We start from the raw sequence: 14,395 nt of genomic DNA on the forward strand, positions 1-14,395 counted from the left end.
GACCCTACTGGGAGGAGGAAAAGGCTGAACAGCTTGTCCTCCCCATCACATCACTTGTCACTTATCTGACAGAGGGTTCATCTCAAGAGATATAGCAGTGGAAAGCACATTTGGGATATAGGGCCTGTGCCTGTGTGTACGGAGCAAACAGGAGGAGGACCCCAATGCAGACAGCAAGGCAGACAGGTTGAATGAGTAGGGGCTTTAATGATCAAAATCCAAAAGACAGGCTTTCGGGTTGGAAACAAGGAGGCAGGATGGCTGGACTACAAGTGTACACTGAAGCAACATAGATGAACTGACAGAGAATGGATAACAGAGGACCAGCAAATATAGTACTGGGAATGATGGACTAATGAGCGGCAGGTGAAGACAACTGGAGAATGGCAACAGGTGAGTAGGTGGGTGTGTGAACCAGGCAGGGGCATCAGGTGGACAGATGGAGAATGGCAAAGCCAAGAGGAGAGAGTGTGGGACTGAGGGCAGGGACAGAAGGGTGAGGGAAACTGAAACAGGACCGAGGCAGAAATTGTGACAGCCTGTGTCAGGAAAAGTGGAACCCACATACACACACGAGGACCTTTTAATCTTTGTTTCTCACTCTGAAAGAGCAGAAAATCGAAAAATGTGACCAGGGAATTGTGTACGGTTTAGACAGACCCGTTCCTCCTCTCATTATGACAGCCAAGTGTATTCACAGAGCTTTTCAATAAAGCGGTCTTATTGATTTAGCCGTATCACCAAATAAACCTGCAAGGGAATGGGAATGTCTTTCCCCCAAAGAAATGGCAGGCATGTCTATTACTCTACAGATAAAGAGGTTAAAAAATGTTCATGGCATCTGGTTCAAAATGAGCATCCCACTTGTTGTTACACTGTGCAAATTGGCATTGCTAATATGATAGTTTAGCTTGCCGTAGAAGTCAAACAATAATAACTGCAGCCACCAAACTAAAATTACTTTCAAGCCAATTGCAAATATGGGCTTTTTAGTGCCAGGAAATAGTTCAAGATATTTTTCAGAATGCATGAAAGGGATACATTTCATTAAGAGATACTCCTCAGTAACTCAATACACAGATATTTAGCAGTATTCAATGAATGCTAGTATATTCTTGTCTTATTGACTGGCATTACAGATTGAAGCGGCTAATTGGATGTCGACTCCGCTGCATAAACTTTGATGACAGCCCTCTGAGAATCTTGTTCCATCAGTTGCTGCTAATTTGTTGCTTGACTAGCTGCGCTTCGGCACAATAAATGTTGTTTGTGGTCGTAAACATGAGCAGAGCAGGAAGACCTCTCAAACTTTACGCTCCACTTAAGGCAGACAGAATGAGGTAACAGCTGTTCCCCTGCAAAAGCTATCCATTCTAAGTTCAACTTGAAGTGAAATTGTTTTATGAGTATCAGTAAATAGGGACATTTATTTGGATGGTCTCATATTTCATGGCAGTAGGAAAAATAAAGCTCATTCCTCAAAAACAGGAGAATTATTGACTCTGTTTTGAATGAGGGTATTTCCAAAAGAAGTAGTATCTTTCCTCCCTTATTTTTGACTGAAGCAGATCTCTTTTTGTAAAACAAGATGAATGTGTACTTGTGTACTTCTATCCATACACACATGATTAATCTTTTTATTCCAGTCCACATGATGTAATAATATGCACCTTATCGGCAGCATTCTCAGGTCCTCTTGGAATTACCTTCACACAAAACACAAAGTCAATACCCCTGTCTTTGAGGAATAGGTATTGATTTTTCTCCTCTGGATTTATATTTTGGTTTAAATTACCGGTTTTCACACAGTTTACTGGTATCTAAGACATCTCACTTCAAAGAGGGTGAAGGTTTATTTTTCTACAGCGGAGTTCATGTGACGGATGAAAAGGATGTCTCAGGTAAATTTGCTTGCAGCAGGTATAACTTTCTGTGCATACTTCTGATTCATAATCTCAGTCAGTCAGTAAGTCAAATGGCATCCTTTTCAGTCTCTGTCTTTATTGACACTGCCTTAGTATTTGACTTTACCTTTCATAAGTGTCAACCCACATCGCATTTGGCCTCCACGTTCTATCACCTTAGTGTTTCTCTTATTCTTTGGATAAATAGTTAAAATATATTCAGGCTGATCCTCCAATCGTCTCCAAATTAACAGTCTGTACTCCTGCTGTTCAGCAGAAAATGTGCTTGAATTACCTAAACATTCTTAACATTTTGTAAATTTTAAATCTAATGCGAAACTTGAACACAAACAGCAGCAAAAGAAAAACCTATTTTGAGCTAAATACTAAACGTCACAATGAAAATGCTAAGATGCTGTGTAGCACATAATGTTAACCACATTCAGTGTCTTAATTTAGAGTGATGGCTTTTTCTAATTAAACACTAAACACAAAAAGAGTAATAGAGGCTGATGATCATAAATCAATGGCCTATTGGACAAATTTTAATTTTGACCAGATGATGGGCTAGATGAAAAGGGATCACCAAAGTTAATAAAATTCATCCTGAGATGGACATCCCAAAGCTGTTAAAATGTTTCACTGAAAACCACAAGTCAACCTCAACATTTTGCACCAATCCACCTAGCAGACGTTGAGATATTGTTGAGAAGTGATTCAGGATTCATCCTCTGGGCACCATGAATATCTGAACTGAATTTCACTGCAATCCCCTTAACAATTATGAAGACAATTCACTAAAAATCAAAAATGTCAACTTTATAGTGGTGGCAAGAGGAAAAGTCAAAGAATCACCAGAGTCAGTAGGCAACAACCTCTTGGGACCATGAATGTCTGAACAAAATTTCATGGAAATCCATCCAATAGTTGTTGAGATATTTCAGTCTGGACCAAAGTGGTAGATCGACTGACATCGTCAATAGCAATGATGGTTAAAAACTGCAGTTTTTAACGCTCACTGCCTGCAGGTGGAACTAATGTCGAAATTGCAGGAACACTGATTGTTTTGCCTGTAGATGGTGCAGTGTCTACATCTGCAAGCCTGAACTGCTGCTGTTACTTCTCTTCCCTGTGGCCGGCGTTGGTCGCACTAACACTGCAGGTTCAAAGTTGCAGGTATGAGACCACTCATACTGCAGCTCTGCAACTGGATGATGGTTACAGTTGCTTTGCATCAGTGACAATGTGTGTCCTTGTTATTCCTCCTTTGTATTTGCTTAATTACCTCTCTGTTCCAGGAACCAAAAACAACACTGCCCTACGGCTGCTTTGCAAAACAGAATATTCATTGGATTTTAATATTTTTGCATAGGAACAATTTCACATTCCTGATAACAAACGACTCACATCCACCACCTCTAATAAGTGAGCTCTAAATGAGTACTGTATACTGTAGTAGGAGAGTGTGAATCACACTAATAGGCTGAATATTTATTCTGGTAAACAAAACAAAATCTTCACAAATGATCATTCCACATAATTTCATGGGTCTCGGCCTCATGTGTCCTGCCTTTCATAACACTACAAACAGTGATGCTTTTTCTGTAGTTATACAGCAAACAAATGAGAGCGTCTCTGTATTTCATTAGCTGCACTATCTCACAAATCTAATTGAGTCTGCGGTTTATTTATGGTCCCACAATGTGCAAATATTTCTGATAAGTGATGTGTGTGCATTCAGTTGTATTGTTGTCTTAGAGTACAATCAAAGGTCAGGGCTAATTTGAACTTCCTGTTTATGTAACCAGTAACCGATGGCCTCAGATTACCTTACATGATTGTATTGTGAGGAGAATTTAACATACACTAAGGGTCAATATGTATTATTCATCAGTAGGGTTGAACATATTTATCATAATGCAGACAAACAATCTGCCGGGTATGATTAAGAAACATGTTTGACCTTGGAGTTGAAACAGACAGACTCACCATTACGTCACCTTTAAATTAAATTAACATTGTGCCTATTGATCCTGAGCTCAGCAGTCAAAGATGAAACAAGATTTTTGATCTACATACAGTTATCACATTTTGCCCTTCAGATAACACTAATATTGACAGAATGCATAATGCCACTGTAAAGGGTCACTTATGTTATAGTGGACTAGAGTCTGTCTTTTTTAACTTTATATATTTAACAGGATCTTTTTGCAGTGAACATATGATGTGAATGGCTGAAAGAGGTGGCAAAGAATATCTATAAGTTCACTATCACATTGCAGGAAGTATGAAATAATTGCAAAAGATGTCAACTTAATGCTGAAGCTGTGAGGAGAAACCCCAAAGAGTGACCCAGAAATGATTACAGTATTTTCATTTTTGCTGGATGGCAAAATAATGAAAGCATTACATCATTCAAAGGAAAGTAGACCTGCTCACATTCTCTGTCTTTTGTGGAAAATGCATTTCACTACCAGCATTAATGTAGACCAATATTTCACACACTGATTAGTCAAAGGCTCCTTCGCATTGCTTTAAGTAATATGCTCTGTGTACTTTACCTTCCATTTAAATCATTGGGTTATCATGAGGCTCAGCAGGCTCCTTTTGGCTTTCGCTGTTACTCATTACTTAGAGGAGAGCTGTGGCCTACAGATCAGGGAGTTTTAAAGAAGTCAGAATGAAGGAGATGGCAAATGAAGGTTTAACAGGACCTGAGCTAACCTCAAACCATGACAGCTTTTCTTTCAAAGGTAATTACACACCGTCTTTGCTTCATTACCATACCGACAGTTCAAGGTGTGTGTGTTAAAGAGATCCAGAGAGGGACAGAGAGAAATGCATGTAACACATGACATACTAGTAATATATTCTTTAATAGTAGTATATAGCATATGTAATACATGCTGTGTAGTGCACACACCACGACTAATGCTAATGTTTTAATATGTCAAACCACTGTTCCTCTGCAGTATGTGTCTTAACGGATAATTATGGTTTATTATGTAGTTTTGGCCATTATATCTAAGAGTAAAGTAAAACTGCACTCACCAAAGTAATTGGTGAGATCTTGGAACAAGGTGACATTGATACAATGGAATAATCTCACTAAGAGTCTGAGGTCTCTGGACTCAATCTTTTAAAAAGCAGTGAAAAACTCATCTGTTCAGACAGGCATTTATGTAGCATGTGGTGTTTTATGTTTTAACTTGGGTTTTATGCCTGCATTTTTCTCCTGTGTATTTTATTTGTTGTTATCTTTGAATTACTTATGTACTGTTTTTTTTGTGTGTGCCTGTGACAGATCACTAAGGAAAATAAGGTCAATAAGGAAAAACAACTTAAGTGAACGAGAAGGCAGAAGCATCATTTGTATGGGTGTAGCCCCATAGCAATAGCAGCCCGCCCGAGGGAGCCATAGACGGGATCTTGACACTGGTAGCAGTGGGGTGGTGGAGTAACGAGGCTGCAAAGTGACGCGAACTTCAATGACAGCAGAGAGACTAAACTGGTTTAAATATTCTTCAGCTAAAATGATTATTGGATGGAAGGAAAGCTTGCAAACAAATCTTAGTGAACTCATTGGATAATACCTGAAGAGGTGAATTCATGACAAAAGAGAATGACAATTGTCTCCTGACTTTATGTTAAAATGTCAAATTTGAACAAGGAAGTCGGTCTGTGAACTGTAATAGATGTTAAAAATGGAAAGATTGATAAAGATGTTCCCTTTCACTTTTAGTTTGACCATTCGTGTATTTTGCACAGTGGGATCAGACATGTTTGAAAAGGGATGTTTTGGTGGACAGTGATCTATAGCACCTCCTGTGGGGCATCAGTTGGAACAGGTGGTGAGCAGGGTGAGAGGGGTCAGAGATTATTTTATTTGCCTTTTTGATAGTGCGTTTGATATATATAGTGATTCACCTGATGGGAGGGGTTTGCCAATGATCTTGGATGTTTTTTTGACCATACGTTGCAGTTTTTTGCTTGAGTGACCAGGCTGCAGTAACAGACTGTTATAGATGAGGTGAGTATGCTTTTAATGATGGCGGTGTAAAACTGAAGTAGGAGAGATTGTTTGACTTTGAATTTCTTGAGCTGTCAGAGGAAAAACAGTCTCTGGTGGGCTTTTGTGATGTGATCTGTGTTGGTCTTTCATTGCAGTGTGTTACTGATGAATGTGCCAAGAAATTTGAAAGAGTCCATTATGGTTATGAGTTTTCCAGAGATGGGGTTGAGGGATTTGGGGAACTGCTTGGGCTACCTGCTGGCAGTATTTGTCCTCGTTGTTGTCGGTTATGACTCTGATTATGTTCGTCTGCATATTTGAGAATGGTGACTGAGCTGTGGTAGGATGTGAGGTGGTTTGTATAGAGGGAGAAGAGCCAGGGTGAGAGGACACAACCCTGGGGGGCGCCTGCGCTGAGGGTCAGTGGTCAAGATGAAAGGCTGTCCATCTTAACCCTCTGTTTCCTTCTCCACAGAAAGATCCTTATCCAGTGGCATATGCAGGGGTCAATGTTCATGTCCATCAGTTTTTTGAAAAGATTGACTGGGTTTACTGTATTGAAGGCTGAGCTGAAGTCGATGAATGGGATGCGGGCGAAGGTGTTGGGTGACTCTAGGTGATGTAATGTGTGAAGGAGGGCTAGGTTGACAGCAAACTGGTAAGTATCCATCAGAGGGGTGGTGAAGAGCTTCAGTTAGGAGAGAATGATGCGCTCAAATGACTTCATGACCACAGATGTTAGGGCGATTGGTCTGAAGTTGTTGAGGCAGTCATTGTTTGATTTTGGCACTGGGATTAGGATTAAGTCCTTGAAGCACTGTGGTACTGTCCACTAGCAGAGGGACATTTTGAAGGTGTTGGTGAATGTGGGGGCCAGCTGAGCTGCACAGTGATTCAGCTGAACTGATCCTGTCCGGGCCTGCTGCTTTCCTCGTGTTCATTTTTCTGAACGTGGCCCTCACCTCCTCCTCCTGGATGTAGAATGGAAGGGGTGGAGGGGGGGTCAGAGGACAGAAGGGTGGGACTGGAGACTCCTCAGACCTCCCATGGAACTCATTGAGCTTATCTGGGAGATCAGGGTCAATGTCAAGTGTGAGGGAGAGACTTTTATTGTAATTGGCCATTGTCTTTATTTTTTTCCAGATGATTATAGTGTCATTAGAAGCAATTTGTTGTTCCAGTTTTATTGCATAATTTGATTTGGCTTTCTTTATTGCAGATCTTAATTCATATTTTGCACTATTGTATTGATCCATGTCTCCACTGATGAAGGTGGAGTTCTTTTTCCTCCGTAGGAAATGAATGTCTTTGTTGAACCAGGGTTTATTGTTGCTGTGGGTTTTCACTGTCTTGGTGGGGATACACATCTACACACAGAAGTTGACGTATGATGTCCGCAAGCTCATCGAGGCTGCTCGCACCTGTACTGAATATCTCCCAATCAGTACACTCAAAGCAGCCTCTCAGAGTTTCCATGGCAGCTATAGTCTGGGACTTGACGGGTTTGGATGTTGTATTGGTGGATTTGAGTTTCTCATTCTTTCTCACGTTCCTCATCAACAGACTGAGTTTACTAAATTGTCAAGGAACTGTAGATGTTCAGAGTTTCCATGGTTGTCTGCACCTCTAGGAATTCTTATCCATGTTGACTTTGAAGTTTACATTGTTGACTGCTGTTTTCAATGGTCAAGAATGAACTCTGAACCTTAACTTTTAAGATCCAAAGTGTAACAAACCAGCATTATCCTTTAATATAAGACTAGATTAAGAAACATATACAAAATACTAACCCAGCAGCATTGTAGAAGATACACACAGACTGTCTTACTTACTGACTGCAGTCTGTTGACATTGATTTTGCCTAAAAACTAGCTTCATGACAGATTTGGAAGAGATCAAGTTTTGTGCCCATCCTGTTTTCTCACACTAACACCTTGAGGCAATTTGAACAAGATGACCATCATCCCCCTTGATGACCTGTTTTATGTGGCATTCAGGATTTACCATTTTTGATCTTGATGATGGTAATCCTAAGGGTTTTAGGTGTGTGCCCAGGGAATAAGGCTTATATGCAGACTGTGGACTGAGCTCAGTGCTGGTTAACTGAGCGCTGACAGGTTTTTGTGGATCTCCCCCTGGATACCCCTAGGATGATAGAAACTACAGACAGAGGGCTCGCAGACCTGCTTCGGATAATTCATCCCTTCCAATCCCACTTGGGCTTCAGCCAGTGTTATTTACATATTCAAATTAACCGCAGGATTAACTTGAGGTTTGCATCGCGGACTTGCTAAAGCGGATGCATTATGCATCTGTCTTGTTCATGTGCTTGAATTTTCCCCAATTATTACATATTTGCACTGGTGGCAGCCCTCAGTACCTTTGAAGTACAAGAGGAAAAGAAAAGCAACTGTGTTAACTTTCTGCTCAAAAAATCCTTTGGTTCTGTTTCTTAACCTCCCCACTCTATCTTTGTCTCTCTTGTTGTCTTCCTCTAGTCATTCATCATAAGAATTATAATTTATTGTACTGTCAGTATAATAACGTGAGCAAATTGCTCGCATACACTCAACCAGTCACACTATTTAGGCAAAACTCTAGAAAAGGATCTGAAAAAACAAGGAAAATCTGATCCTGCTTAACTTTGTCTCAGTTTGTCTCCTTGGAAGAGAGTCCTGTCTCCAACATCTGTGCTAATGCTCCAGGATGCTCTGGTCTATCTTGTTTTGGTTTCATTTTTCATGGTTGTGTGTGTTGCTGTTTGTGTTTATGGTGCTCTCTGATGTTAATCTTCCACTTCAGTAGACATCCTAAGACCTTTGGAGTGAGACAGATTGGTGCTATCTGGGCCTGATCTAAGCTTGATAGGTGATATGGGAGTGTGCACTGGCTATAGGGTGCCACAGGCAAGCTCGAATGACAGTAAACAATGCCTTATCTGTGGGTGGAAAGTGGCTGGCTGTCCCCTCCTAACCTGCTGTGGTATATTACCCCGAGGGGGAAACACACACTTCCTCTTAAGTGTGTGACTTACAGCCTGAGTACATGAAGTACCTTGAAGTAAGTGTGTGTGGGCTGTGTATGTTGAAGCAATTAAATGATCCATTTGTGTTTAAACCACATAAATCCTATATGAACGCACATGTACCAGTATTTATTAGCAGTGGAACATATCACGCACATATCTGGGGCATCTGTGTTTTTAGGCATTTTTTAAATATGGAAGGGGAATGTGTCTAAGATGAAATGGGGTGTTACAGGATAGGTTCAAATTGTTCTCGTCTACCTTAATATAATATTCAGATGTTGAATGTATATTGAAAGAGTTATTGGTTGCTGAAATTGTTCCTCCAGTTTTTTATGGAAATTCCTTTGTTGTGAAGGCCCACTAAACACAGATGTTCGCCCATATTCATTTTCTATGCGATGCAAGCAAATCACTGTGAAAGACGTTGTTGGATTCCAGAATGACATGAATGACCAGCGACGCTCAAAACCTGAAAATATTTAACTGCATGCAAATGAGGTCAAAATTGAGTCAGAATGCTACTCAGTGATTGGTTGAAAAAGACAATTAAAAAGTGATGCAGTGGTGCAAACGACACGGGTGCAATCTATAACATTAATCAAGGCTGCATTCTATTGTACAGTATGTGCTTGCTCACTGGCCATGGCTTGTTGGTACAATAAGAGGAACGATTGTTAATTTAGTTAGTTTCACTCATATGTTTGCTGCTATGTAAAGTCAAAATGTCTTGTGTGAACATAAAGGACAGGTGGCTCATATCTTGTAAATATGGGATAGAGCATATTTTCACAGTCTCTCCTGGAATAGTGTTGCACTCACATGAAAAGTGACAAATGGTAGTGTCAAGAATGAAAAAAGAGAGCTAGAGGTGAGAGAGAGGTTATGGGCCATTCCACCAAATCTGTACCTTTTCTGTCCCCAGGACATTACATGCATAAATATGCATGAAAAGTATTTGTATAATATATTATAATATCAAGTGTCTTGCACTTTGTCCTAATTGCAATTTGAAGATACATCAAACCTTAATAAAAACTATGCAGAACTTGTTCCCAGTCCCCACTCTGTAATACTACACTTGACCACTTTTTTATATTATTGTGTTAGTTGTGTTAATTCTCTCACTCTATTTTCTGTATTTTTGATCATATTGTAAGTACGACTGAAGATGTCAATCTCAATGTACAATCCTGTTACCTAAATTATTTCTTAGATGTTATTATGTTTTTGTTTTGTTTTGTTTTATTTAAATACCAGTTGAAGGTGCTAAGTGTTGTCTTGCTATTAGTTTTGATGCCATGTGGCTTCATTTCATGTATTTGCTAATGCTATGCTAAAAACGCAGTCCTGTTACTTTAAGTCCTGTTACTCATGTAAAGGGTAACAGGACTGAATAAGAGTAACAAGAGTGAGACATTTGAATGAAATAGCCATTTTAAATGTATATCTGGTATATACATTGATTAATTATAATGCAATTTTTCTTGATTCTAAGTTTAACAGTTGTAATTACTGAAGGTGTTTTCAGTTTTACAATGTGAACACATTACAGGGACCCAGGTGCTGGCTAGGTACTGGTAGTCAATGTAGAGACCTGCTTAATATGCTCAGCTTTTTGTATTTGCTGTCTTTCTTGCCTTTTGTAGAGGAAGATGGAGAACCCATACTGTGCGGAGGCAGGAGCTAGACACACATGCTGCGAGGGGGGGAAACGATACTCACACCTTCTCTTTCTCTCTTTCACACACACACACACACACAGGCACACGCTCACATAGACGCACACACACTCATGCAAAAGCATGCACACACAATTGTCACTGCTTTTATGTTGCTATTTAGATTAACTCCATGTCTAGACAGGGCAGCAAGTGTGTCAGATGTGTTTTCACACGCATGTCACATGCAACAGATACACTCTCATTGTAATCTATGCAGGTGCTGTTTCAGCTCTGTGCAGGCTCGCTTCTCAGCCATGTCTCATGGGTGTAACTGTGACCTGTTTATGCTTCAAGTCTATTTTCCTCTGTTTTATGTGCGTAACTACAGTCATTGTGTATTGGGCTCTGAACACCTCCAACACACGGGTGACCTACGCTCAACACTGCACCTGAACGCCTCCAGTTAAGACACACAAACGGAGTTCCTGCTGCTGCTGCTGCTGCTGCTCTGCTGACGTGCTGCTCACGCTACACTTGCAGTCTAGACACAGCGTAAGATCTTTTTTGGCAAATATAATGACCTCTATTTTATCTTTGTTTAACTGAAGGAAATTCTGTGACATCCAGTTGTTCTCACACACACAAGCACTCATTCCTATTAGTCGGTGCTCATTCCTCATACTCCATACCCAATGTTCATTCCTGTTACTTGTTTCTTTATATATATATATATATATATATATATATATATATATATATATATACATACATACATACACACACACACACACACATATATATATATATATATATATATATATATATATATATATATATATATATATATATATATATATATATATATAAAATAAACCACTTATTTTTCAATCATGTTCGGCCTAACATTTAAACAATTGTTTGATAAATCACAGGATAGATTTTTGATCAACTTGAGGCTGGGTTCTCCCTTAAAAATAAAAAATGGCTTTGTGTTTCAAAAAATATAGATATTCAGATACAGATTTTTTTTTTTCAGCATGTAACCAATTATTTCTTTAAAATACTCACTTTAGTAATGAGATAACAAAGAAATTATAGCAGTTGGCATGACTTTTAATTGATATTTAAACAGTTGTAAGAGTTTTACAGTTAACAGGAATGAGAAAAATGCATCCATCTTCCATTTAGAAACCTTATAAAAAATTAATAAAATTATTACCATTACATATTTTCAATAGTTAATAGTTAAAATAGTTTTCAATAAACGTGTGTTATTAGATACAGTGCAACATGCAAATGGAAATTAGGTGGAACAACCCTTAAAACTCTGGCTCCTTTTTCACCTTCGCACAGCGTGATGTGGGTGAAAAAGGAGAGATGTCAATGTCAAATCGTCAGTTTCGGAAAGTTACAGAAATGGGTCCACACAGCCCCCCCAATCCAATGTCAGAAATGTGTGGGGGAGGAGGTTTTGGAAGCAAGTGGACTGTCTGTCAAGCAGTTCTGACTGAGTATACTGGCCTCTTAAGACGCGCTAATGTCTGGTTCTCTGTGACTTTAAAACAGACATGATAATCAATAATCCGAACCTACCCTTGAAGTTGCTCTTTAAAGAGGAAAGTAGTGTGAAAGCAACTAGGCTGCACTTAAATTCTTTCATTTGTAACCCAGGTTTTGAAAAGTGCTGAGTGACTACTTTTTCGCTTATGCTCAGTTTCACATGTAACAAAAGAATACAATATTTGTAAGAACATCAACTGCCTGTCTCGTCTTTGCACACTCCTCTCAAAGCTGTATCTCTTCAAACCTCGCTTAAATAAATTCACACTGCAGGGATAATAAAACAGAAATAAGTTAGTACTGCTCCTGCTGTGCCGGGACCCCTCATAAAATGGTTTGAGTACCATGAAAAAGCCGAGTGCACAGCCTGGAAGGAAGGGAAACATTGGCTGTTAACCCAGCATTTAACGAGGCTCTGTGGTCCCTTAACTTTAAACACTTTTGGTTTTTCGGCCATGTCACCATAATCTCTGTGTGTCAAAGAATTACGACACTGATGCGTATCCGTATTTCTGCAAAGTAGATGTTGAAATTTGCGGCTCAGGGGTAATGGATACTTGCATGCTAGCCGCAAGGGATCAGGGGGTTTTGTACACTGACTGAAACAACAGCCTGGTGAACTTTTCCCTGCGCAGTTCCAACAGGATATTCAAGCTAAAATGTTACACCCTGTTGTATGATGTAGCCTCAATCAACCATAGTTGTGATAGAATTTGGTTGATGACTTGGTCTCAGGGGAAAATGACCTTTTTGGTATTTGATACACTCAACAGGAGGTCTGATTAAAGTTAACAATGTCCTTCAGTTTGAATCTACATCAAATTGTTCTCAATGCTTGAAGATTCTTTGTGTGCTCCTCCTTACTCTCCAGTAAAAAATAATCTGTGTTCCTGATTTGTCTAAATGTACACCGAATGTTTCAAGCATTCCACATCACTGAGTAATACCTCCTGCATTTTAAGACTGACCATTTGTGGATAGAGAGAAATAGCTATGTGCATGAATCAGACTTTGACCAAAGAATACATTTGTTAAGTTGTTTTACACTACTGATATACAAGCAGACAGACAAGTTAAAGCGTACTGAAGTGTGTTGTGCCTCCCAAGGATCTATAAAATTGGATTGTTTGTTTCTGTGCAATTATTTTGACAATGTGAATAATTGCAATTTTGCTGTCAAAAGTGCTAAAATATTTGTCAGGAAAAAAAAAACACACACACACACACACAGCCATGCTTTCAAACAAGATGTGAGTTTAAGCACCAAATGAAGAGAAGGGCAGCAACAAATTGTTGTTTCATGGAAAGCCTCTCCACCGTCACAGCATGTACTCTATCAAGGGCCCTGATAATTAATAATTTGCCTCACAAATCTCATTAGTGTATAATGAGGGAACAAGTGCTATTAGAAAGACATGACTGAGGCAGTTATCTTCTAAGATGTATTATAAGCCCTTGGCAGACTGACAGGCTCACCCCTGCATTTATGACAAACAAGATGTTAAGGGAAGTCTTCATTTGATGTTGTTTGATGCACCCAGGAGGCAATATCAACTTCATGCCATCAGGTCATGTTGTACTTCTACTATGATTGAGCAGATATCCACTGGTGCCTTTCAGGGTTTCTTTTAAGGCAGCATGACTCAGTTATTTAGTGAGGTAAGAAGCTGTGTTGTGTCTCTTAAGTCGAGTGGCGTGACACACTGTGGAGTAGCCTTCAGCACTTACAGATGAATCTTTGCTGCTCTAATTCCTGGAAGGTTAGAAAAATATCATTTTACTTACCAATGCTCTCTGTGTCTGTCTTCCCCTCTTTTTCATGTTTGCAACATTACGAATTATGGCTACCAGAACAAATTGCAGCAACCAGAACTCATTCCCCTGCTTCACTATAAAATAAGACACTTAGATGAATATGGCAGTAAACATTGTTACACAAGTGGATCAGTGATCTGCTTGAGGGCATTGCTGTGGCACTTATGTTCTTAATATCAAAGGGGTTTAAATCAAGAGAGGGCTTAGATAATTATCACACAGAGAGCATTGTCTTCAAATAACACATCAAAGGATTTGAAAACACAAAGCTCATTTAAGATTATAATTTATGAATTCTGCATTGTAATCCTGAAGGAGGAGTTATTTCATTAGGTAATCTCTACTCCTCTCTCTGTAGACTTCTGGGGGATGCTAATTTCCTGAAGAGGCAAACACCATCAAGTGCAATTTAAAA

Source organism: Thunnus maccoyii, chromosome 15 (assembly GCF_910596095.1).
Source record: "Thunnus maccoyii chromosome 15, fThuMac1.1, whole genome shotgun sequence".
Classification (NCBI taxonomy): domain Eukaryota; kingdom Metazoa; phylum Chordata; class Actinopteri; order Scombriformes; family Scombridae; genus Thunnus; species Thunnus maccoyii.